The sequence below is a fragment of the Cryptomeria japonica genome, chromosome 1 (assembly GCF_030272615.1).
Source record: "Cryptomeria japonica chromosome 1, Sugi_1.0, whole genome shotgun sequence".
Taxonomy (NCBI): Eukaryota; Viridiplantae; Streptophyta; class Pinopsida; order Cupressales; family Cupressaceae; genus Cryptomeria; species Cryptomeria japonica.
Window position 1 is genome coordinate 122438162 of NC_081405.1, and position 24086 is coordinate 122462247.

The 24086-nt window shown below is 33.2% G+C and overlaps 1 protein-coding gene across 11 annotated transcripts in view; it reads right to left on the bottom strand.

The window, feature by feature from the left end:
* Window positions 1–10648, bottom strand: part of LOC131026855 (cell division control protein 48 homolog C) — a 53449-nt gene extending 42801 nt beyond the window's left edge. For 8 of the 11 annotated variants that reach the window (XR_009359185.1, XR_009359177.1, XR_009359171.1 and 5 more), the window contains exons 1-2: window positions 9681–10647; window positions 9329–9409 (exon numbers count right to left, since the gene is read on the bottom strand). The gene's annotated coding sequence lies outside the window, so the exon portion shown is untranslated. Of the gene's footprint in view, window positions 1–9328; window positions 9410–9680 lie in introns of all 11 variants that reach the window. The other 3 variants (XM_059213300.1, XM_059213335.1, XM_059213374.1) reach the window with 3 other exon arrangements.
* Between the last annotated feature and the right edge of the window lie 13438 nt (window positions 10649–24086).

Genomic DNA, 24086 nt, shown 5'->3' on the forward strand with positions numbered 1-24086 from the left:
ATGGATAAATTTGAGGTGAAAGCCCTTGTTAATGAGTTCTTCTCTGTGATGGAGAAATTTGAGGTGAAAGCCCTAGTCAAGTTTTTATTATCTTATCATGAAATATTATTTTGTATGTACTTAATATTAATATTTAATCTAGTATTTAAATATTTTAATTCCATATTAGGTTTTAATCATCTGATAATATTTAATGTTATGCTTTTTTTCAATGGCCTAATTTCAAATTTATTATCAATGTCAATCATTATATTAATATTTTGACAATTGTTTTCCTCATCTCAAATAGAGATGCTGAGGTGAAAAAGCCAAATACATAAAATGTTATAATATCTCAACACTGATACTACTACAGTTGGCATGGATGGCTTATTTATATTGATGCAACATAAATGGTTTATTGCATTTATTAATGTGGGTGATTTGGTAGCATTGCTACCAATCAAATAAAATCCAAACAAACAAACAAAAATGAAGATATCTCTAGAATCATCTTTTGATAGGTAGCGTGAAAAATTCATACTATGCACATGGGAGGATCACTGTGCCTGTCTAATTCAATTAATATTTTTTTTAACTATTATATAAATAATGTGAATAGGTCTCTCATTTCAACGGACAATCTAATAAGAACTTTGTTGTAGAATTAGAAGATTTTTTAAATTTCGTGAGTTTCAATTATTTCATGTTATTGACTTTTCCAAAAAAAAATGCTGATCAGGATCAACGATCTGTGAAAAATTCACTAGAGCTTTTATTTCGTCAACAGTAGGGAAGTGAGTATGGGCAAATCCTATTTATATTTTCATTGTGTTCGAATTTGTCTTATGGTTATATTGCACAAAACCCTAGTTTTATTTTTTTGGTTATATTTTTACCGTCTTCAACTTTGTGTTTGTTCTTATACCAGAATGATATTTTTGTTTAAAAAATATTTCCATTTTTAAATAATATCAGTGTGATTTTCACTCGTAGCAAGATTTTATTTTGTTTTAATTGTTCTCAAGAGGTGAGCTTTGCAAGAGTATTTGTGAATTCAGAACTAATCAAGGGATAATTAGCAGACTTTGATAGATGCTGGGATCTTAATCAAGATTTAAAGTGGGCGATTCATAGTTCATATATATTTTCACGAAATCTTATGTAGTTCCCGGTTTTTATTGTCAGTATATCAAGATTGGACGTTTTTTACTCAGGTAGCGTGCAGGTTATTGTTTGTGTTGTATTAGATCTATTCTGATTTTCTTCGTCACTGTTGGAGATAAATTAATTATCCTCCTAGAAACTTCTATCTTCCAGAAAGTTCCTCCACCGAGTGACTTCGAGAGCCTTCTTTCACCTGCCCAGCATTAATGTTGCAGCTAACTTCTGTCTACAGTAGACTTAATATTTAATGTATATCTACCTATATATTGATTGAATGGAAATGAAATATTAGAGCCCATTTATGGGTTTCTCCTCTGTCTCCTGCGTCTCTTCTCCCCTGTATTTCTGTGTTTGTTTCTCCTCTGTATTTCTACTGTTTTTTATCATGGTATCAGAGCTAGAAAAACATTGCTAGAGGGATTTGCTGCAGGAAAATATATTGCTGGAAGTGGTTTGTTTGCAGGGCTGATATATTATTGGAGTGATATTTGGTTGCAAGGCTGTTATATTGCTGGAGTAATATTTGTTTGAAGGCTGATTTTTTGCTAACATGGGCTCTTCAAATGAAGTTTTGCCTATTTTTGATGGAAGTGGTTTTGCAGATTGGAAGATTGTAGTAAAAAATGCTCTAAGAGAGAAGGCTTTATGGCGGATAGTGAATAAAGAAATTGGAGAACCTCAACAAAATGACAAAGAAAAGGAGTTGTGGAAATGCAAGTTGGAGCAAGCTAGAGGTATTATTGGTAAAGCTTTGAGCCCCAATCTGAATAGAAGATTTGTTGATGTTGATAATCCAATAGAGCTGTGGGAGAATTTAGAAAAGGATTATAAAGATGCAGACATTGCTAGCATGTTTAGTATAGAAGAAAAATTGATGAATTTAGATCCATCTGATTTTGGAAAAATGTCTGATTACTTCAATGAAGTTACCTTTTTAAATGCTTAGCTCAAAAAAATAGGTGTTGAATATGCCAAAAAAGATTTTCAGTTGATTGCAATGGTTGAAAGTAAGCTTCCCCAGCCATATAAGGTATTTAAGGAATCAAGGAAAAGGGTTCTTCAACTAAATCCCAATACCCCCCAACAAACTTTTGATCAATTTTGCAAGTCTGTTTTAGATGAAGAAGTTCAGCGTATTAAAGAAGGACATATTAAAAAGAATCATGCATATACAACCAAAAGTAAATTTTTTAGAAATGATGGAAAAAAGAATTGGAAAGGAAATAATAAATTTCGAAATAATGAAGGTTCTAACCTTTTTTCTAGAAATGATGGTGCAGAAAAACAAGCTGGAAGAAAACCCATTATTTGCAGGTATTGTGGAGGTGAGAATCACATGGAGAAATTTTGTTTGAAGAAGAGGGACAATGAAAGGCAGCAATATAAGCCCAAGCAAGAAATGTTTAAGGATGGGAAGAAGGATAAACATAGCTTCGTAGCCATCTCTTTAAAAAGGCAAGAGAAATCAAATGAGGAGGTAATTGCTACACCCGAGAGTAAATCTAGTGTTAAGGGGGGATACTTTGCTTTAGATTCTAATAAAGAATGGATTTTAGATTCAGGGGCATCAACTCACATGACTGGGGATAGATCTTTGTTTATTGATTTTTATGAAGGGAAGAATTCAGATCAAGAGATTTCTATTGGCAATAAAATGAAACTTCCAGTTTTAGGAACAGGGACTGTGAATGTAACAAATGGGTCTTTAAAGAATGTTTTACTGGTTGAAGGATTGGGGGTGAATCTTATTTCAGTATATAAAATAGTTCAAGTTGGATATAAGTTTGTTGTCACTGCTGATCAAGTTATTGTTAGAGATAGAAAAAACTCAAGCAATATAATTGCTATTGGTAAAGTTGACCATGAAGAGAATCTATTTAAATTTGTGGGGTTTGTTGATGATAAATTCACACTCTCTCATGCTTTTATTGCTCAAACTGATTATATGTCAAAACTTTGGCATGCTAGACTTGGACATATAAATTATAAAAAATTACAGGATATGGTTAGAGGATTAACAAAAATGTCAGCTTGTGAAGGTGTGTGTGAAGGTTGTGTGTTAGGGAAACATCATCGAGATCCTTTTGATTCAGGTAAAGCATGGAGAGCTAATCATCCTTTGCAACTCATTCATAGTGATTTATGTGAACCAGGCTATCCTTCACTTTCAGGTGCCAGGTACCTTCTCACTTTTATTGATGATTACAGCAGGAGAGTATGGGTTTATTTTCTTGAAAGGAAAAATGAAGTATTTGAAGTTTTTCAGAAGTTTAAGGTATTAGTTGAAAATCAAAGTGGAAAAAAAATTAAATGCTTAAGAACCGATAATGGGGGTGAATATTGCAATTATGCATTTGAGTCATTTTGTGAAAAATATGGTATTAAGGTGCAAAGAACAGTTCCTTATACTCCTCAACAAAACGGGGTGGCTGAACGAATGAATAGAACTCTTTTAGAAATGGCTCGTTGTATGTTGCATTTTAAAAGTTTACATAATAAATTTTGGGGTTTGGCTATTTCTTGTGCTACACATATTATAAATAGAATTCCCACTAAAGCTCTCACACATATCACTCCTGAAGAAGCATGGAGTGGTAGGAAACCCCACATTGGTTATTTTAAAGTTTTTGGGTGTATTGCTTGGGCACACATCCCTGATGAAAAGAGAAAAAAGTTAGAACCAAAGAGTCATAAGTGTTTGTTTATGGGTTATAGTGAAGAATCAAAGGCTTATAGGTTATATGATTTGACAACAAACAAGGTCTTTGTTAGTAGAGATGTGAAGTTTGATGAGCATTCACAACTTACAGCCACTCCCTCTCACTCTACAACAACAAATGATTCTCATTTTTCAGATATTTTAGAAAGCAATGGTGACTACATTGATGAGGATACAAATGATGACAATACTATTGAAAATGAAACAACTAATGCTTGTAATCAGTCATTTTCTGCAGGTAGTGATGATGAAGAAGATGACTTTTCAGCTAGACAAAAGACAAGGAGTGTTGAAGAAATATATGGGCAAGGCTCAAGGATCCAAGGACGAAATGGTAGTGCTCTCATGGCCAAAGTATTGCATGTAAATGACCCAAGATCATATGAGGAAGCTAGTGGGAAGAAACAATGGGAGCAAGCTATGAAAGAAGAATATGATGCTTTGGTGAAAAATAAAACTTGGGAACTTGTGCCACTTCCCAAAGGTAAGAATGTGATTGGTTGCAAATGGGTTTATAAAACAAAATTTAAATCAGATGGTGCTATAGAAAAATTTAAAGCTAGATTGGTGGCTAAGGGATTCAATCAAAAAGTGGGTGTTGATTATGAAGAAACGTTTGCTCCTGTCATTAAAATGAATACAATTAGAATTATTCTTTCTTTGGCTGCTAGTCTTGGGTGGCATATTCATCAAATAGATGTCAAAAATGCTTTCTTAAATGGTGATTTATATGAAGAAATATATATGGATCAACCACCAAGTTTTGTAGATCAGCAACATCCTAATCTTGTTTGCAAATTAAAGAAGTCAATTTATGGACTTAAGCAGGCACCAAGGGCATGGAATGAGAAGATTGACAGGTATTTTCAGCTTCATGGGTTTAAAAAATGTAAATCAGATCCAAATCTTTATGTGAAGAAAGTGCAAAATGACATTATTATTGCTGCAGTTTATGTAGATGATTTGCTTATAGCTGGACCAAATATTGGGTTGATTCATGACTTAAAATCAGATCTTAAGGGAACATTTTTTATGAGTGATTTGGGTGAACTAAATTATTTTCTTAGCTTGCAAGTTAGTAGGCTTCATGATGGGTTGTTTATTTCTCAAACAAAATACGCCTTGGATCTTTTAGAAAAATTTCAAATGGTTGAATGTAAGCCAGCCCCTACTCCTTTTCAATCTGGAGTTAAGCTTACTAAGGAATGTACTTCTAAGAAGGTGGATGCTACTTTATATAGACAGCTTGTTGGTAGCTTGGTTTATCTAACACATTCTAGACCAGACATTTGTTTTGCAGTCAATATGGTATCTAGATTTATGCAAGAACCAAAAGAAAGTCATTAGTTGGCTGCCAAAAGGATTTTGCGATACATTCGTGGAACCATTTACTATGGTATACATTATAGTTACAAGTCTTCAGCTTCTTTGATTGGCTTTATAGATTTAGATTGGGGAGGTGATATAGATGACAGGAAATCTATTGGTGGTTATATTTTTTAGCTTGGGTCAGGTTCAATTACATGGAGCAGCAAAAAAACAAACAACTACATCATTGTCCTCATGTGAAGCACAATATAGAGCAGCAAAAGAAGCTGGAAGGGAAGCAGTTTGGATTCGCAACCTTTTATTTGAGCTTGGTTTTGGACAAAGTTCAGCTACTCCTTTGTATTGTGATAATCAAAGTGCTATACAAGTTGCAAATAATCCTGTTTTTCATGCTAAAACAAAACACATTGAGATTGATGTTCACTATATTCGGGATCTTGTTCAAGCCAATTTTGTTAATCTCCAATTCTGTCCAAGTGAAGACCAAGCAGCTGATATATTTACTAAGAGTATGCTTGAGGCCAAATTTCTGAAATTACGGGGTATGCTAGGCATGATTGAGGTGAACATTGGAAACAGGGAGAAGAGCAGATGCAAAAATATAAACATTTCTATTTATTTAACTCAAAACATTATATCGATTGACTGAACTGCAGCTCAACATTAAACAACATTACATTCAGACTTATATCAGACTCAACTTCTAACAGAGACTCAACTGCTAACATTTAACAGCTCTACGGAGCTGGACTCTGCTCTAAGAGAGTGCATACAAAATGTAGAGCTATGAAATATATAGACCTTCTACATAGCACGGAGGAGAGAGGGCATACATAAAATAATAAATTTTGAACTGCCCAAAAAGAATGTGATTTGACAAAAAGACAGGTTGAAGAGTACATGATAATCCATCCAAATCCAAGGAAAATCTGCTTCAATCTCTGTTTGTGACAAGTCTGCAGATATGATGTACATACAGAGGATATGACATGATAAGTTAGGTGGGAGTAGTTGGGATTATATCTCAACACTGCCCCTTAATCACAACTACCAATTTTCACAATTCCAATTTCCTTCTTCATTTCTTTCACTGATGCTTCGGCATCTAAAACTTTCAAATTCTAGAGATCAAACCTAGGAAATCCCATGATCCTGTTGGGATGCTCTAACCATGAGCTCTAGCCCTTTTCATAACCAGTCCATTGTAGGTTCAGGTGTGATTCACTTTTACTATCAACACCTCCCATAGAGTCACACTACGGGTGCTCGGGGATCTCAATTCTAATGGGCTCTGCTGGCCTCAAACATGTTTACACAAATTACAGAATCCTGCTGCATTCAACAACATTTCTTCATTATCTATTGACCACTTCACTAATCTTTTTATAGCTTTTGACAACACTATGCTCCTTTGAACTCTTTTATCAACTCTTCTTTCTTACACTCTTTTATCAACTCTTCTTTCTTACATTGTTCTGCAGACATTTAAAATGCACTTCCACACAATTTCAATACTCTCTCAATCTAGACAATCTAGCACCCTTCTCAAACTTTTAACAACCATGAAACATAGTTTTTATCAGACTATCGACATACAATTACATCAAATCTCCCTGAAATTTTATTGAGACTTCTTCAACCAGACAACAATTCTTCAAACAATGTGACTTATCTTTACTAGCAATGGTGGATGCTTAAAAGACAAAACCTCTGATCTCTCCTTGGATGGTGGCCTGAACAGTCTCCTTTGTCTAACAAAGCTTTTCTTTCATTATTTGCACTAGTTTGCTTAAACTCCTCTTCTACGAACACTTCAAATTTAGGCTAGTTTCAATCACCCGATACCTCGTCCATGCTTTCTCTCTGCTCAAGCCTGCGCTGGCCCAGATTTCAACATCACCTTTAATAGCAGTCTATTGCTACGTTGTGACATTAACATACTCAAAAATTGCTTGGACACCTTGCAATCTTGTTTCAACTTTCATTCAACAGCTGCGGCTGTACTTTTGCAATATCTTCCTCCTCCCAGCGAGACAATCAACTCTCACATATGCAAACTTCTCTTTGATGGCTGACACACCCATGATCTCCTTTCTAGGCAATGATTTGTCAAGAACAATCATTCTTTGACTTCAGCTACGGCCTTAAACCCCCTCATCAATTTTCCAACGATCTGTAAATTCCACTATCTCAATCTTTTCTAACACTCTGCTATCCTTTGGAACTTTCTATAGCTTCAATACAATCTGCGCCTTTCAAACAAGAGACAACATCCATCGTGGCTTGACTGGGTGATTAGCAAGAGGCTCAGTAGACAGACTCTTCATTTGAGCAAACCTGAAAACAACACAAAACTTGAACAGTTGTCAAGAACAAGACCCTCAAGTCTAATAAAGAGGCTAAGACCAAAGGCCAACTAATGTATACAACCCTTCAACAGCTATTAATCCAAACACGACTTCCTTCAATATTTTGACAGGCTTCTATATATACACACTTGTCATTTCTTTGACTGGGCGACAATGTTTGGCAGCAGAACTGCCTGATACTTCAGAACAGAACACACACAAATGCAGAACAGAAGAGAGCAAAGGATTTGAACTATCTGACAGTCTACACAGCTCACAGAAGGCAGCCATTACAAAGTTACATACTCAGTCACACAACCCACACAATCTTCCAGCTCTCAAGGCTCTTGCACGACTGACCGCATACAACTTGCTCTCAAACTAAGGGACTCTTCTTTCCGACTGACACTCACCAATCTTTTCCTTGGGCTCTGATACCAGATAAAAGTATATGAAATGCTTTGTCTCATGAGTAGCATATGAGCCAAAATTTCGCCCCACGATGTAGTGCCAAGTAGGCGCATGCCTCTTGTCAAACTCTTTTTTGAGATACGCTACAATGTCCTTATCTACAGCGTGGATGTCCAGGGCCTGAGAAGCGCATTGAATGGCTTCCTCTGCATTTCCTCGCTCATATCAGCACTCTTCACAATTGCTTTCCGATTCGGCTTCTTGGACTCTACTTCATTTTCCACTATGCTCTTCTCCTCTGCACCGTTTTTCAGCATGCTCTTCACCTCCGTCATTCTGTAAATGCTCTCTCTCGCTCTTCTTTGAGAAGGTGCCCACTAAGTGTTGGACAGCTGCTGTACACAGGTTTTTGAATTGAATATATATATCTTTTCTAACCCTGTTTTGCCCTGTTTTTTATCTGTTTATTGTTGTTGTTATGTTTTTATTTTCTGGGACTGTTTTTACAGTCACAAACTTCCCTTATTTTCTGACTTAACTAGTTTGATACCAATGATTTGCTGTTTTGACTCACAACTTCATTGCCCAGTTGTATGGTTGGTGGTTTCTGTTTAATTTTTTTCGCCCTCTATTTTTCTACCCATTGCTCATAGGTTGTGACCGCTCCTTTATTTCTTCACTACCACAGACAGTGCTTTTTGTCAAATAAGTAATAAATTGACAAAAATATAAATTATCTACAAGGAGACATATTCTAGTTTTACTAATTTAAATTTTTGGTGTAATTGCTTCGCAATTCTAACTCTCCCTGTAAAAAAAAGCTGTGTTTTATATGCACTTATGTTTTTTATATTTTTTCACAAGTTCCTATATTTGAAAAATCTATCAAGAAAGAACTATGCAATTATGTTTTGGAGATTGTTGTACATTATCATTTTTCAAAAACATATTAAGCAACAACTAAACATTTGTGTTCGTCTTTTAAAACATTTATCGAGAGAAAAACTATGTTCCAACTTCTATATAGAAGTGAGGATATCTCCAAGACTATACTTTGCAGCGAGTGTACAGAAAAATTACAATGTCTACACACTTTGCTACGTCTTAATACTTCTATCTTTCAGATTTTTTTGATCCATTCTCATTTTCAACACATTTATTAGAAAACGCTATGAACTTTTATCGGATTTTTCTAACAGGTTATTCTCATAGAAACAATACTGGAGAAAACTTTGGGCATTCATCTTCTACATTATTTTACAGAGTTCTAGTTTCCGAAGCGCATTATGGAAGAAAATACACTTATATTTTTCAGTATATTTATATTTTCTTTCTTTTTTCTGATTAAAAAAGTGTTATATACAATTTTTTGTACCTGAATTTTTCTCCATGCCTGCAGTCCCGAGCGTACCTTCTGAAATATGAGCAAAGACTAGTTTTCCAGAACAAAGTGCACCTATGGACCCATCAACACGTTTATTAACAAATGAAAATAGGAACACCTTGAGACCGGCCATAGTAGTTCCATATTTCTTATAAAACTCATAGCACATAGTTGGAACTTCACTTTGATCAATCTTGAGCTTTTCACTCATGTAAATTGTTAAAATGAGGACAAATAAGGTCAAATATTTAACCAAGAAACCCATAAAGCCCGAAGCCTTAACTGTTACAATTACCAATGCACTCTAACTGTAGATAATGATAAACATACAATATATGCTTACCTTCAATATTTTTCCTGCAGGCTGCTACAAGTCGTGAACTTAGAGGTTACAAAGTGTCATCCAAATCCGAAACAAATATAAACGGATTAAAGATATTTAGGGCAAAATCATATAAATCAATAAATGAGCATCACCCATGTGTCTGTAGATTCTAACCAAATATAAGGCAGTCGTACATTGGCTGCTACAATATCTCAATCCTTGGCAGTTGGCACAGCCTAATACCATGTCAAAAGATATGAACCTTTGTCAATTTGTGTGGCATTTGCCCCTCCATTGTAGTTAACTTCTTTTAAAACAAACTAAAGCTGCAATGCAGCTGGAAAATGCTAACTTGGACTTAAGATTAGGTAAGAGTTTCCTAAAGGAATATGATCCAGTTGTGTCAGGCTTCAGCAAGTGTTGCTCACAAAGATTCAAAACAATCTGCAATAAAAATGGTGCGATTAAACATAAAAATTCTACCTATCAAGGCTACAATATTTCTAGAAGCAGTGTCTGAAACAACCATTTAGCAATTCCCTCGGAAATATCATTACACAATCTACGATTTTGGGGGGAAACTTTCAACAATATTTCGACAGCCTGCAAACCTTCAGATTCCCTATCCAATGACCTCAAAGTCTCCTAACAGGATTTCTCTAAGGTCAAGATTTCATTCAGCACTCCAAATCTGGCCAAATTTGGTATCAAAGAAGGTAAACAGCTTCAATCCATACAAAATCAAGTTTAAAATTTGCCGTAGTATTCAATATTTCCAATTTTTCAGAGTTGTTTCTCATATTCAAGCACAAGCTACAAGATGTTGGAAAACAATATCTTTTTAAGAGTGTTTAAGCTTTCACAATCAATATTTTTTGTCGGATGTTCCACATTCTGAAGCAAGAGCTCAAATATTCCAAAACAAGGTTTCTGGTTCATTCAAATCATCTACAAGACATGTAAACACAATAGATGTCAAATGTGGAAGCATACACAGGGCACGTGGAGTGTTTTTAATGTGGAAATTCCTGAGTTAATTACACGTGTAAGGATGCTTTAACAAACAACACTCATATCCTCAAAGCTTACAAAGCTTATAATGTAAGCATGCACGGTAAGAAAATTCATCTATTTTTTATGGTGTTGACCAAGCAACAAGCATGTTTCTTATGTATGAGCGAGTTTCATTATTGGATTTAAGTATTTTTTTTGTTTGTGCTATAAGTCTTCCCTCTTCAAGTGGTGTTTTTATTTTTTATTTGACACTATAGTTTAAAATATTTTTTTTTTTTTTAGAGATTTTGTTGTTCAACCATAGTTTTTTGAATTTTGAAAGATTATACTTTTACTAATAATCTTTTTTATGGGTGTTATCTTTTTTAGTTCCCGCCATGCATGGAACTATTGGGGAGGTTTTCATCTTAACTGGTGATTAATCTAAATTGAACAACTTGCTCAAATTTTAATCAATTACAATTAAAAATTTATGGTGTCTAAGCTGGATTGGTTTTTCAGTTTTTGCAGAGAGCTCAGAGATGTATCACAGTTCTCTATGGGAGAGAACACACGACTACCAAGCTCAAAATGTCTGTTCACCGTCTCGTCCACCTCTCAAGTGCATTTGTTTGTGGGAATTAACATGTAGGCATGCAGGAGACTGCAAGAAAGTGCATTTGTTTGTGGGAATTAACATGTAGGCATGCAGGAGACTGCAAGAAAGTGCATTTGTTTGTGGGAATTAACATGTAGGCATGCAGGAGATTGCAAGAAACAAACAGAGGAGGCAACACACAACTGTAATGTGTCAATAAAATGTACTTCTCAAGCCCACGTGTCATTTCAATGCTTTGCCATTTTGGCCATTTTTATTTTGTCCTTTGTTGGGTTTCAAATCAATATTGTTTATAGCATAAGACTAGCATTGCCATGTAAATCCCCTTCCAAACAACTAATTTGTGACTATTGCGTCACAATGTTCTTCTGAAGGCATGAGCAATCGTAAAGATGAAGAAGTTCTCTTTTAATATGGTAGACAATCTCTTCTATTTTGTCAGTGAAATATTTTTATTTATTTGTTTTCGGATTTGCTCATGTCGTTCAGCTCTGTTTCTATGATTATTTTTGCTGTTTGATGAGAGTATCTCATTGTATTCTTTCCTTGGGATAGCTACCTTTTAGAGTTCAATTTGATCTTAAAAATTCTTGTTTTTTATGTAGTTTTCCAATTGATTAGAGTCAGACAAAAGATATATATTCTATGTATGTGTTTTGATAAAAGAAAAATTCCGGTGACTGCAATATGTGGGAGTTTTTTCAATAAAGACAAGAAATTTTCTGTTTTTTTTTTTCAACTCTCTAAAAGGTTGCAATTCATATAATGAGGGTTAAGTGAGTCACTAAACCGTGTATGAGAATCTTTTTAAAATTAAGATATATTTTCAAAAATCAGTATGGAGAGTGTTGTTTTGTGTGTTTATTATAGAATACACATGTTTATAGATATAGTGATCAGTTACACACCTCTAATTTAGTATATGTATGCATGTACAACTACCAAGAGGATGTCAATTTAGTTTATTAGACTCTCTTGTCAAAGCGTAGAATAAGATTGTTTTTCAACTTACCTTATACATTGTTCAATGAAGCTAAATGTACACTCTGTGTGGTCTGGTGGTGCCCTCCATAGAGAATGGCATGGGTTCAAATCCATTTACTTTTACATCTATGTAGTTTGTATGCATCTATATCTTTTCTATGTTTTTGGCTTGGAATTGTTTTTATGATTCTAAATTTACTTGCAAATTTTCAAACATATATTTAAAATTATACTTTTTTCATTGCTTCTCCTTTAAATTTGCAATGATAAGCAAATTTTGCCTGAACTTTTAAAGGTTTCCACAATTAATGGTTATGTTTGTTTGGATTTGCTTTTGTTATTCTTTATATGACATTACTTCAAATGGATGGCAGGTCTAATTATAATTCAACAATAAATATAAGTTCGTGCTTAAACGAACTTGCTTGACACCATAGCATAGTGATGGCTTTCCAACCTGCTTCTTCTTGACCTTCACACCTTCCTAAACTTTCATATGATTGAGGAAAGAATTTAAGAATTCCAAGAACACAACATTTTTAGAGTTTAGTGGTTGTAAAGGTTGCAGAAACATGCTATGCAATTTCAAAAATCTTATAGATCTGTTAGTCAAAAGGACAAATTTGTGAGTTTATATACAAAATTCATGAATTCCCAATTTCTAATCTTGAGCCTTGGGAAGTTGCCAAAGGTACATTACATTTAGAAGTTGAGATTTCCAAAAAGTGTAATATTGTAAAATTTAATTTGCAAGTTGTGTAAGTATGAAACTCATACTTATTTGATTCTATTACCCATCTCATTCAATATATAATTGAGAAAATAATAAACACCCTTCATCATATCCAAAAAGAAAATGAAGACACATAAAAAGAATGATGCCGACAGATGCCAAATGCTTCTGAGGAGACTAGGCCTATTATAGCATAAAACATCAAAGATCTCCTCACTTGCCATGTCTTGATTTTATAGTAGGCAATATATAAGGCCCTTAAAATCTAATGATTTGCATTTTGAGTACACCAAGTTGGTTTGGACAGTTCCATATCCCATCATCCTGCCAAAGGAAAACATTAGCGCTTATTTAGGTCATATTCTCTGTTGTGTAGCAAAGGTTTTAATTCAGGTATATTGATATTAGTACATAGCATGATAAACAATAATTTCTTAACTTCCCATTCCCACATGACTGCAATTGAAACCGATATTCCTAAACCAATAGTGGAAACATCTACCCTGTAGAACTTAATTGTATCAAAGATGGCCACACCACTATATGAACCACCTATGTATTTCATCTGTGGACATTTTTTATATATATCTCTTTTTTGTATAACCTATTACATCTCCCAGCTCTTCTAGCTCTTTGTTGTACGAAGGCCTTAGATATAAATGTAGAACAACGAAGCTCATTATAAAATTGTTGCTTTGAGAAGCCACTTTCAAGATGAAATAAAAAATATTATACTATTATTTTGTATGTCTAGGATTTATGTAGAATAGTGTTACAAGTTCCTCCAACCATCTATTTCCTATTTTTACATGTCTTGTTTTTTCATAACATTTTGTATAGATACTTTGGCCATGTTTGTGTCTCTAGTCACCGTTTCCCATACCATTTGCTTTCCTATTCCCCTTTCTAATTATATAGTTTGTACATGTGTCCTCCAATGGTCAATGAGATGTGTGTGAGAATTTATAGATACAGTGCATAACAAGTTATTAAATTGGTAGGTAGTGTATCTAATTGTGCATTTGGTTGGATTTGAACTGGACAATTTTTAAACTTCAAAGAATCTAGCTAATTGTGCATTTGGTTGGATTTGAACTGGACAATTTTTAAACTTCAAAGAATCTAGCTATTGTTGTTAGATATCAATAAAGGGGACAAGTACAAGGGAGTGATACACATTAGGATCCATTAAAGAAGGTTAATGGTCCAACATGTATTTGTTTGAGCACAAAGTTAAAGTACTGATTCCGAAATAAGGGAAATATATTTTGAGGTATTGATTCAGAAATAGGGGAATATGTTTCGAGGATAGAGTTTGAAGTAAAAATTGACTTTCCTATTTACACCTGTCAAACTTTGTATTCATTTATTTTTAGAGGCCACTAATGATGGTAGAGCCAGAATCCCCTAAATCTTTTTGAATCCAAACCTCAAACAAATACTAGACAAAGCACTGAATAAGTGACATTTGCTATGCAAACACCATATAAAATAAAAAATATAAACATACACATTATCAAACCCCCTCACTTTGTATAAGATTTTTTAAAATGGAAACCTATAGACAATCTCTAATGGTCATTATATACCAACTTTATATTGTTATACAATCCACATCCTCTAATTATGGAGTTCCACACATAAAAGTTGTTTCATTTTGCATCCAAGAGTATTTTCTTACTATCAAATGCTAAATGTTCTATTGAGTGCAGGAGGACATCACTAGAAACTACCTGCTTAGGGTAACATGGTTTCTTCTCTTGCCCTTAAAGAGAGTAACACTTATAAAATGTACTCAATTTTAATATTCCCGATCTTGTACAAGATTGGGTATGCCATTAAATAGATCACGACATATGTGTCATGATTCTAATGTGCCAAGGATTGTCTGAAGTTGTGTGCTCATTTTATGTGTTTGGTAGCTAGGGCGTAGAGAATATGTAACGAGCTCTGCAAAATTTCAGACATTCAAAACTTTGAAGCATTTCCATAATGCTAAAAACTCCACTCTCTTATCATAGGAGATGTAATTTGTTGGGCTTTAATGGATAAAAATGTGCAATTTCACTAACATTGCTAGAAGCATATATATACTACGAAGCAAGCCTTAACAATCTAATATGTCTAATGTTAGGCTGTTGAGGCCCACGATAGGAAACACAAGCCACATATATTGACCATCCATGTTCAATCAGCTGAGATATGCATTGATTTAATACATTCCCTTCAAATTAAAGTAGGTGAATATGCACTGATTCTGATACAAGCTTATAACAAACATTGGCATTGGACAAATGCATTTCAAAATGATAAGTGTTGAGTTTAACTTCATCCACTAATTGGTTATGAATGCCACGATACTCTGCATCATCCTCTAAACAAACAAACAACCATTACAACTCTATCGTCAACAAAACAAACAAAACAAAGACAATTGTTCTTGCACTCCTTGGTAGGAACTTTGTTGCTCTGGAACCCTTGTTCAAAGATTATATATTAAGCTGTGCATATTGGCGTAGTTTGAGTTAATACTTTTATCATTTTAACAACTTTAGGGTCTTGTTAAATTTTATATAAGATATAATTCAATTTTATAGGATTAAGAGGGTATATCCTCATACTTTAGGAAATAATTTAAAATGAATAGATTTAATTAGGCTAATATAGTTTATTCAGTTTTTTAATATGGATATTTGAAATGTTTATTAATAAATGTTTTTCATATTATTTTATTAGTTGTATAGATTTAGATTTAATTGGTTGATATTATTTATGCGTTGAATTAAATGTTATTATTATTTTATTTATTCATTAAATAAAATTAATTTAGTAGTTATAAAATTCAAATTGTTTTTTTTTAATTTAAAGAAAATACAATTTAGTTATAGTTAGTTTCATTTGTTCATTTAACTTTTTTAACTCATATTGAGTTGTAAATTAATTTTTGATTTTCTCTTTTATAATTTAAATGTGATATTTCTTTTGGCTATAGAATTTGAAAGTCGTTTAATTGTATTTCAGACCAATTTAATGCCTGATACTAAAAATATTTTCCTCGCATGAGATTTAGTAGAAAAAATAATATAATGAATTAACTATTGTCATATACATCTATAGAACACTAAATTTCCATTGCCTCTACTTGAACAGGTGTTCAAAGTTCACTTTCATCAACAAACAAGAGTACCAGGCAGCATAATTAAAGTATGTGCTATATCTACTTTTCCACTCTTATTTATTTAATTGATTCTAATCACTAAATTTGATTACCTTTTTCAAATGCATAACAATAGAATAGATTTCTATCAAACAATGGCTACTCTTTTTTATGATGATATGATAGTATTTGGGTCTATCATTGTATTCATTGAAATGTGCATCCTTATTAGAAATTCGGGTTTATCATTGCCATTGTTGGCTATATCCACTATCCTACAATTAATCAGTCTGTAATTAGAAATTCGGGAAACGACCGACATAGTAACCTCAACATCTATTCTAATGAAAATGTCTACCTAAACTACACAAGCCGAAAAGGAAATGGAAAAATTGCTAAAGCAATCAAGTTTTAAAGATTCTAGGGGAGAAAATGAACTAAGTCATCTTCAAAAATTGAACTTCAAAAAATACACATACTGTATGAAGGGAAATAGATGCAAAGGTGTTAAGAAACATCCATGGGGTCACTATGTTAGAAAAATTGGCAATCCTGAACCCAAGCGACGTATGACCATGTGATCCAAATGGGATTTCCAATAGTCCTACTTGAAATTATTATTTTCTACTCGTTGTATCAAACAAGCACTAATTTTGTGCTTCTCAACTTTCCAAGACCACTAATGTGAATTTCCTTGAATATTCAACTTACCTTCTTATACAACTTAAAACTATGATATTGCTATTCATCTATTCGAATAAAATAATAATTAATATTCATAAGAAAATCCATGCTTATCATATTGTACATTAGATAATTACAAGAAAATCAAGGAAAAGATTCCAAGTTATGGCAACCTAATCATATAACAAAAGAAGGTGAATATTTATTTTCCTCTTATTAAACAAAACCCATGAAATGAACAATAACATGAAAAATCTAGATATCATGTTGGATATTTTTTATGTATCCTAGAGCTATTATGCTCTAGATTACTAAAATGTTATAGATCTATTGTGCTCTTTTAGTAACATGTTCTTATCATTTTGTACATTGACTATGCTCTTTTAAACAAAGAGCGTCTATCTAATCTAGTAAAATATTTTTTTAAATCTAACCCCATGTTATAATCTTCTAAAGATAGTCCAAGCAAAGAAATCATTTTACACTATAAATATTATGCCATAGAAAATAAGACCTTTGAGTAAAGCTTTGACCTCACTATTTTTTTATAATTCTTAGTACATTTAAGATTATAACCAAGGTTATTTTTATTTAGCTTATTTCGGTTATCATTTTCAAAGTTTGAGTACACATTGACAACACATCTTCTACTTACTAGAAAACATTTCTCACAATTCTAAATTCTTACATAAGTCATGTTCTAATAATGGCCTAGTCCTAAACTAATAGAAGGTTATGGGCTCCAAGGAAGAAAATCTCATGTTACATGTAAGCTTATTAGAACAACAAATTGAAGTCTCGCTGCACATCTTATGCTCAACACAAAATGTTTCAATTTTTCCTATTCATTGTAAACGTTTTCTTGGCAAGCGTGAGTTGCAGAATGCGCAAGGATTTATCAAAGTACACCCTACAAACAAGGTGATGTAAAGAGTTATCTTCACTAGTGGGCAGAATCTCTCTTTCACAACCCTCTCACTTAGAATATTTGAAAAGAATTATTTGATTAATTTTGGGTAAGGTTGGAATTGATCAATTATTTATTTGTAATAAATTAAAAATTAGCTAATAAATCAAACAACCTCAAAATTAATAAATGCATTAAATTAAATAATAAACTTAATTAAATACACACACACACTTATTTTCTATTAATTTTTTATTTAAGCACATGGTGTAGGAGAAAAGGGAAGGCCAAGACACTTGGCACAAAAGAAGAGTAAAGTTATTATAAGCATATTCTATGACAATTGGAAGTTTACAATATTTATTTTTGATGAAATGGAAGAAATAAATAAATTTGACAAGAAGGGAGTTACAATTTTATTTTGGCATATTCTCTTACAACTATTAATTGAACATTCTCCCTAATTTGAAAATTATTCTTATAGATGGTAAAAATTATTTTACAACTACAAAATCTATAAATTAGGAAGATATTGTATGCTTTTGACAATGTTATGAGATTTTTGGTAAACTAGTTTTAGTTTTGATAAAAAATATTATGAGAAATTGTGTTAAGAGTTTTTGAAGGAAGATGGGTAGAATATAGATATTCTTTTGGAATCGTTTAAGATTTTTGCAGGAGGTTATGGAATTTCAGCCTTGATATTAGATAATCCTTGAGAGAATGCTTATGGGAGAATATTGTATGCATTGAACAAGTTTTGTTTTTGGGAGACTTTTTTTTAAATGTTGTTTTTGGAGTTCTTCCTCTTTCTAGATTTTTGTAGGAAATTTTACTTGAGAATTGAAGAAAAATTAAGAATTGTGGAAGAGAACAAAAGGAGATTCATGAAGAAATCAAAGGAGTAAAAAATATCTTCAACAATGAGGAAAGCTTTATCAGATAAATAAATCTACTCCAATGCAAAAAAAATGAATCATAATGTAGACTTAATTTTATCTTGAAGAAATATTGGTAAACTTCCTTTGCATTTAATAAATACGTAAAATATAATTTTGATTTATTTTTATTCATAAGAAGTAGTATATATAGTTATTTTTGATTAAAAATCTTTTTTTGATCTTTTATATATAGTCATAAATTCTAATAAAAAAAATTAAACAAATAAATTAAATAAATTTTATGTTATGAATATAATATAATGGTATAAATATTATATTTAATATAACAATTATAATATATTATGTTTTATTTTTTAAAGATATAAATTCAAAAAAAAAGAAAAGAAAGAATAATAAAAAAAAATTACACATAAAACAATATGAATTGTGGAAATCATATATCTACAAAAATAATGTTTTAAATTTAAATTTATTTTTTTATATATGTTTGAAAATTTTAATAATTAGAATTATTGATAGATATAAAGTTCATATTTTTATTTAATGGTTTTAAAATGGTGATTTGTAAAATTAAAATAATATTATTAGATTTTGTTACATATATATTTCCATTTTAATATATCATAATTAATATATAATGTAAAATTAGAAACATCACATAAGATTATTAAATATTAAGTAATAAATCAAGCAATTTTTTTTTACAATTCTAATAAGATTGAATTTTATTTTTTTTAGATTTGGTTAGGATGTTTTAATCCTACCCGAGGATATTAAAATAATAAATAAATTATCAAATTTAGAAAAAAAATACAAAAATTAAAACCCTACCTCATAAAATAATGTTAGGTTTTCCTATTTTGAAGGCATAGTAAATTTTATTATTTCAAATGAATTTATTTACAAGAAACATATTGTTTAAAATTGAACATGCAAAATAATTAGTATAATTGAATTGACTTTTTAATCAATTACTTCACTAAATTTTATAATTTAATTAGTTATTAACACTAGAAAAAATGGGTAATCGATATTTATATGTGGTTCCAGTAAAGAAACATAGTTAATGAATTATTGGGTTGAAGAGTTTTATTTAAGAAACATTTAAGTTGATAAATTAAAAGAAATTATTGACTAGAAATAAAAAGTAAATCTTATTGTAAGAGAAAAGTTATAAGATAATTTAATCAATTTGAATGTGGTTTTTTTTTTTGGTTAGATAATAGGCCAAAGCTGGTATAGAGTACGAAACAAAATATTTTGAATCCTGATTCCTTAGTCACACCTACACAGAGCTTCAAAATTTTTCATATCCCATACCTTGATATAAACAAAGATTATTATAAAGGCTTAATAAACCAATAAATCCTGAAATAGAAATTCAAGTAATTCTATATTTAAAACCAATCTATTGTTAGATTGATCAACTCCTGCTAAGATATCACATAATAACATTAAGTTTTCCAAAAATAAGACTATCAATAATTTGTGCCTTCTCTACATAAATCACCTAACATCTATAGATCTTTTCAAAGCAAAGCAACATTCCATCCAACTATCTACTAATACTACCACCTAGCCATTAGTTATACTATATTAAGAACCGATCTCTTTTTAGATTGAAAATCTACTGCTAAAATCACAGAATAATAGTGAGTAATTCAAAATTAATATTGTCGATATTTTTAACCAATACTACATAAATATATTCATCGCAATACTCCTATCAACAGTTATTCTGCAATTATTACCCCCTAATCATTTAACCATGCTCCATTACTTTCAAAACATAAAAAACATAAACAATACTAAGGTAGACTAACCATTTCGCGGAGGCCAACACCGCCTACATAGGACTACACATGGCAAGCAAGGAGGGGTTCAGATGGGTCTGGCTGGAAAGTGACTCGCTTAACATTGTCAAATGCTTTAAGGGATGTACAGTGCCTAGTTGGACTATTTCAAACTTAATCAAGGACAATCTTGAAATGATTGTCGGTCTGGAGGATTCCAAGATCTCACACGTTTTTAGGGAAGGAAACAAACCGACGGATCATTTGGCCAACTTGGTGGTTGATAACGTGGCGGTTAAATGGTAGAGAGGAAGGGAAACTTTCTCGAAAACTCTATGCGACCTGACAAGAAATGATGTCGAGATCTTTGGCCTTTCCAATGAAATTAATGATGGGATGGGAGCTGTTGGGGTGGTATTTTGAATTATTACCACTTTGAGAAGTTCTAGAACTTTTAGTCTCTGGTTTTGTTTCCTCTTGATTTTTCTAGAGTCTTGTTGTTTGAATTGCTTGAGCTACAGAATGGGAGGTGAAAAGAATAGTTTTGAACCCACAACCTATGATAAGTGACAGAAGAATAAGGAGGTTTGGGAGGAAATTTTTGATGGTGGGATGGTGCCCTTTTTGGAGAGACTGCATGGTCATTCTGCCACTGTTACAGAAAGCTTTGTAAAAGGTTGGAATAAGGGTGTGTTGACTGCCTTCGGTGCAAAGTTTCAAGTCAACGAAACCCTGGTTGCCATTGTTACTGGTCTGGATATGAAAGGCGGGAAATTCTATAGAGACAAGAAGTTGGGTGAGGAGGCTATTATCGCCTTTTATGATAAGGAAAAGGAACGACAGAGGGTTACGAAAATGGCGGACAGTGGCTATAACAAGAAAGAGTCGATTTCCCTATGGGCTGATATGGCATAACTCATCATGAGGTACATCACCCTAGATGGTAGATATGCTAGCATTTTCTCGCATCATTTTACTATCTTAAATCATTTTAGGCATGGTATAATTATTTCCATCCCCTTCTAGGGTATGTGCAGATTCATGGTGTGCCAAAACAGGCCCTTAAGTGGCAATGAAATTTCAGAAAATCAAAGTTATGCAACTTGACATAAAAATTTGAATAAGTTATGAACATTATTTTAAAAATATATAAGAAGAGAATCTATAGAAAATTGAATGTAGTTTCTAAGCTACTAGTTGTTTTTTGGAAAAAAATATCCTATTTGATGAAAATTTCAAATTTCAATGCAGTGGTACTAAAATTTTAGGAAAAAGATAAGAAGTAGACGTATGTCTGACCACCCTAATCACAATCAAATCATAATATTTTTTTATAAGATTTATAATATAAGTATTAGGCTCATGTTCGGATGTGACACATATTTTTTTATAATTTTTTATAAAGTAAATAATAATTTATGATTTTTTTACTACAACTTTTCATAAATTCAAAAACTCCTACGTCTGATCACCTTAACTTGGTCAAAACCTTATTAAATTCATTTTTTTAAAATTTTTCCCTATAGTAGACGAAGCATAGGATGTGACACATGTTTTGGATTAAAAAAATGTTATACCATTTGAAAGTTACGAGTGTTTTTCAATCAGTCTACCAATTAAGACTTTTGTCAGAATTCAATTAGAAAATAAATAATAATTATTTATTAAAGTCGAAATAATACAAGCCTTATATTGTTGGAAAGCTCAGAACGTCCTTAAAAAACCCTTTTCGTTTTATCAATTTTGGCTATAAAAAAAGTCATCAGCCACAAGTGTAAAGTCTGGAAAATCAAGGAATACTGAAAAACATGTTTTTTCAGTTGACTTTCTAGGCTTGTCACTTCCAAACCAAATCCCAAAGAAAACCCGAGCCAAAATTTCAAATTTGAAATTTGTACAATAGAAATTGGATATCCGATTTTAATAAGTAAATTCAACAACTAAATTTGCACATAATTAATCTATTGTTTATTAATATATTAATATACAATATATTAATTTATAAATATATTAGTAAATGATATTAGGGAGAGGGGGGAGTGGGGGAGAGAGAGATAGAGAGAGAGAGAGAGAGAGAGAGAGAGAGAGATTAGGAGAGAGAGAGAGAGTGAGAGAGAGAGAGAGAGTGAGAGAGAGAGAGAGTGAGAGAGAGAGATAGAGAGGGGGGGAGGGAGAGAGATTACACGAGAGGGAGGGAGAGGGGGGGAGGGGGAGAGAGAGAGAGAGAGAGAGAGAGAGAGAGAGAGAGAGAGAGAGAGAGGAGGAGGAGAGAGAGATAGAGAGACAAAGAGATTAGGGGAGAGGGAGAGGGAGAGGGGGGAGGAGAGAGAGATAGAGAGACAGAGAGATTAGGGGAGAGGGAGAGGGAGAGAGAGAGGGAGAGGGGGGAAGGGAGAGATATATATTAGGGGAGAGGGAGGGAGAGGGGGGAAGGGGGAGAGAGAGTGGGAGGGATAAGAGAGAGAGAGAGAGAGAGAGAGAGAGAGAGAGAGAGAGAGAGAGAGGGGGCATATTGTGTCCTATGACCCCTTAGGACACCATATGACCCCTTAGGTGTAAAATTTTTGTAAGAAGTATTGGCACTGCTTTTTATATTGTAATAATGGTTCATCTTGCCACCTTATGACACACTATGACGCATTAGGACACCATATGGTGTCGTTAGGGGTCATATGGTGTCCTAAGGGGCCATGGGATACCATATGACCCCTAAGGACAACATATGACCCCTAAGGACAACATATGACCCCTTATGACACCATATTGGGTCGTTATGGGTCCTATGGTGTCTTAAGGGGTCACATTGTGTCCTATGACCCCTTAGGACACCATATGACCCCTTACGACACCAAATTGTGTCATTATGGGTCATATTGTGTCCTAAGGGGTCATATTGTGTCATATGACCCCTTAAGACACCATATGACCCCTTAGGACACAATATGACCCTTTACAACACTATACGATATTGTTATGGGTCATATGACCCCTTATGACACCATATGGTGTCGTTAGGGATCATATGGTGTCCTAAGGGGTCATGGGATACCATATGACCCCTAAGGACAACATATGACCCCTTATGACATCATATTGGGTCGTTATGGGTCCTATGGTGTCCTAAGGGGTAATATTATGTCCTATGACCCCTTAGAACACCATATGACCCCTTATGACACCAAATTGTGTCGTTATGGGTCATATTGTGTCCTAAGGGGTCCAATTGTGTCATATGACCCCTTAAGACACCATATGACCCCTTAGAACACAATATGACACCATATTGGGTCATTATGGGTCCTAAGGGGTCATATGACCCCTCTCTCTCTCTCCCTCTCTCTCCCTCTCCCCTAATATTTCTCTCTTTCCCCCTTCCCCTAATCTCTCTCTCTCTCTTCCCTAATCTCTCTCTCTCTCTCTCTCTCTCCCCCCTTTCCTGTAATCTCTCCTTCTCCCCTAATCTCTCTCCCCCTCCCCTCTCCCCCCCCCCCCTCTCTCTCTCTCTCTCTCTAATCTCTCTCTCTCTCTATCCCCTAATCTCTCTCCCCTAATCTCTCTCTCTCCCCCTCCCTAATCTCTCTCTCTAAAATATGAGTACTCAAATCGGATATCCGATTTCTGCCACTGCCATTAATGTGGCAACAGTTAAAAA